We start from the raw sequence: 4,002 nt of genomic DNA, 5'->3' as shown, positions 1-4,002 counted from the left end.
GTGTCCTGTCCTGTCCACTATCTTTGTCCTGGCTATTGGCTCGTTTTGGTTCAGAATCCAAGATAAATTGTAATCCAAAGGGGCTAAAAAACTATCTACAGTGTCGAAAATATATAATCAGGGCTCTATGCTTAGCATTTTCTCAAAGAGCTAGTTGCACACAAAAGAATTTTTGAGGCACGATGAAAATGTAGCAAATAATGTATTTCTCCATAATGGATAGTAAGGATAAATCGTGTACAGCCCCGATCAAAATCTTAAGACCAGTTGAAAAATAGCTAGAATTTACCTTTTGCACATTTGGATCTTAATGAGGTTTTAAGTAGAGCTACAATATGCAAACACAAGGAGAGGGGGTGTGACAAAAAGTACTTTGAAAAGGTAATTTATTGAAAACAACAAACTGAAATAGGTTGTTTATCAGCTGAGCTCAATTTTAAGTCCATTGCTCAAAAAAGAAAAAAAAAAATACTCTCCAAACCAGAACAAAACATTTTCTCAGTAGGACTCAGTAATGAGTAGCTCCCCTGTTCTTGTGAATCACTTAAAAAAAATCCTTTGGGCATATTTGATGCGAGTGTCCGCGTCGAGAAGATGGCGTCACGAAAGGCATCAACTGTCTGAAACTGATGGCCGTTTTTATAATTTCCCCTTGCTAGCCATTCCTAAATGTTCTCTTTGGGATTTAAATCAGAGGAACATGCAGGATGGTCCAAAAGAGTGATGTTATTCTCCCTGACTCATTGTTCTGTTGAAAAAACAGCTCTTACCACACAGACGGGGGCCCTCAGTCATGGGGGATGCCCGCTGCAACATCTACACGTAACCAGCTGCCGTTTGATGACCCTGCACCACCTGAAGCTCCAGTGTTCCACTGAACGAAAAAGCACCCCGGAGCCCCTCCACTGTGCCAGGTAGAAAACATCTCAGGTGGGAACACCTTGTCATGCCAGTAACGTTGGAAGCCTTGTGGACCGTCATGGTTACATTTGTTTCCCTCATCAGAGAAGACAACTTTTCCAACCTTTCAATGCCCCATGTTAGATGCTCCCTGGCAAAGTCCAAAGAAGCAGTTTTGTGGTGTTGAAGGAGACAAGGTCTTTGAATTTGTTTGTTTTTTAAATAATTTTCCCACTGATGCCATCTTTTGGTTATTGTGCTCCAGCTGGCACCAGTAAGGCACCAAACTTAATTTGGGTCGATGAACGCCCTGTGTCCTGACAGACAGACAATCGCATCCTCCTCAGTGCATGTGTAATTTTTTTGGAGTGTACCACTTCACTTTTTTGTTACATAATGCTCAAGATCTTTAAAAAAAATAGAATGACTGTCTTAACTGCGTCCAACCTCAGATGTAATGACGAAGCCTTGCCTTAAGTTACTAATGTTTTTTGTCCCACTCCCCCCTTCTTTATTAAGCACATTGTAGCTCTACTTAAAACCTCATTAAGATCCAAATGTGCCAAATGCAAATTCAAGCAATTTTCAACTGGTCTTAAGATTTTGATCAGGTAGGTAAATGCAAAATTATTACATTTATTTGAATATAAAATATGTACAAAAGTGCAAGGTTTGTAAACTTGCAACGTATAGTAGCCATGACACAGTAATCAGGCAGCATTTACAGAATGTGCTTGAAGAGTGCCTGCATTCGAGGGGGAACAAACGCTTTGACATATCTTAAAAGACCATGTTTAACAACGTGTTTTGAAAGTCCTTGAATTTCAAATGAATTAACCAACAAGTGCAAATTTACGAACAGAAAAAGTCTGCTCGGCCAGTAGCTTTGGACACAAAGGACATTCGTTGGTCCAGCTGCTTTTGTAAGCAGGTCATTGGGCCCATTTGGAGCTCATCCAACAGTCCACGGCAGGAGTGGGATCAAAGTTCTCGACTGATTTCTACCAGTCCAGATTAAACTTGTATTTCATTCAGGTAACACTATCGCCTTCTTCAATGATGTTAGTGACAGGGTTAGCTTCAGGTGCTAATTTTTCGTCCTCTTCTTCATCCTCTATTTCTGCCTTGCTGCCTGAATCCACTCTCATAACTCCAGCATCCTAGTCATTGCGCTTTTTTATTTTATTTTTATTTATTTTTTACGATTTTGCCTTTCTTTTCCCTTTCGCAAGTGCCCCGGTAATTGCATTTTGTAGCTTGCACTGTTTTATTTTTAGTCGCATTTATGCGCATAAAAAACGGGCGCAGTCTAGCCCTGTTTAATATATCATATATATTATATATATATATATATTTAAATAAATATGTATATAATAATCACTGTCACGATTATGTTCATCATATCATGAAATATAATTTATTCTCTTACTCATAGTAAATTTCTATTTACTTTATACTTTAAGTATCCATCAGTATAACCAACAGATAATACAATATATGAATCATTACAAAATGATTTGGTAGACCTTCATAAAAGTCTTAGATGGCATTTCACATTCCGCATCTTGCTAATCACCAATTAGCATCCTTTTCTGCTCATTTTGTCACAGTAAAATATAATCCAACAAAATAGTTAACACTTCTAGAACTTAGACTAGTTTTAACCAAGTTATTTACGAAGAAATAGTTAAGCTAAAACAACTTGATAGCGCACGTTACCATTGAGGCTTAGCCTCTTAGCAATCAGAGGCTTTTCTTAGCGTAGCTTGACATTATGGCTCTATTGATGAGAAAACAGCTCCTCACATTAATATACGCGCACACTTTGTTTATCCTATCAAGAAAGCCTTCCGTGAGATACTGATATGAGTGAGTTAATCGTCGTTTTGGGAGATTACTCGTTGACCATGTATTGGAGATTATGTATTATACCTCAAAATAAGTATAAATATGTTTTCCAACCATGCCTTTTATGTGGTTGCATATCGATTAGAGGTTTTGTGAATCGATAAAGGGCTGTTAAAAGTAAAATCAATTACAATCGAAAATTATTTCTAAAACCCAGCTCTAGTGACTCAATGTTAAGCCGAAGTGACATTACATCACGTGATATGCTTTGTATCATGAGCAGTTCCTATCCCTCGTCATACTTTGTCTTCCTTTAATTCATACAAGTTTACATAGATTTGACCCGTGAAGAAGAATTTGGTTCAAGAAGAGTGGAGGCTTTTTTTTTTTTTTATAGATGATGGGCTGGGCCCAGGTGGGTTGGCCTGAAATACTGACGGAAACAGACTTTCCATCAGATTGATGGAATAACAACCTCTGGCAACAATCAAGAAAGAGTCCATTTTCCCTAATTTGGCATTTGTGGCGTACTCTGAAATGGTAAATAAATGCCATTGTGGTTGTATAAAGGCACAATCATATAAAATGTCGTTCTCTATATCACAAGCTGCCCGTTAAGTTGAATCAACAATCTAGTTTTGCCTATGGTGCTGTGGCCATGGCCTTAAATATAATTATTTTATATGACTTATTAAATCCAGAAATGTGCATACTGAATACATGTTTCATAAAAGGGTAACTATTTGTGAGCAATCATAAATGTCCAATTTTTGTTAAATATGTTTTTTTGTCAAAGGGATATTGTCTACAATTAAATAGGAAATATTTCAGGTTGTATTTGTTAACATATCAGGTACGAATCAGCATCGGACACATCACTTCTAGCAAGCTCAATAAATGGATGTCCGTTTGACACAAAACGGAATACAAAACCAAGAATGGCAGGAAAACCAAGTGAATTTCATTTAACCGTATTATTTCTTGTTTACTATTTTCATTAATTTTGTCCTTTAGTAAAAGTGCGTCTTGGTGCTCACACTAACCATTACTTTATGTTCTTGCTTGCAATTTTCATGTTTTAGTTGTGAAGAAATAAAATAACAGTAACATGTCTGGTGGGATTTGTAGTCCACTCCCTGCATTACTCTTTGTTACTTGTGTTTGTACAGAGTGGCATGTTTACATGCTTCATTTCATTGGAGGTTAAAGAACATTGTGTATTAAAATTATTTTTGCAAATTACTTTTAATGTTC

The sequence above is a fragment of the Idiotropiscis lumnitzeri genome, chromosome 20 (genome assembly GCF_059441095.1).
Source record: "Idiotropiscis lumnitzeri isolate Australia: NSW breed Sydney's pygmy pipehorse chromosome 20, RoL_Ilum_1.0, whole genome shotgun sequence".
Lineage (NCBI taxonomy): Eukaryota > Metazoa > Chordata > Actinopteri > Syngnathiformes > Syngnathidae > Idiotropiscis > Idiotropiscis lumnitzeri.
This window is presented reverse-complemented; position numbering follows the sequence as displayed.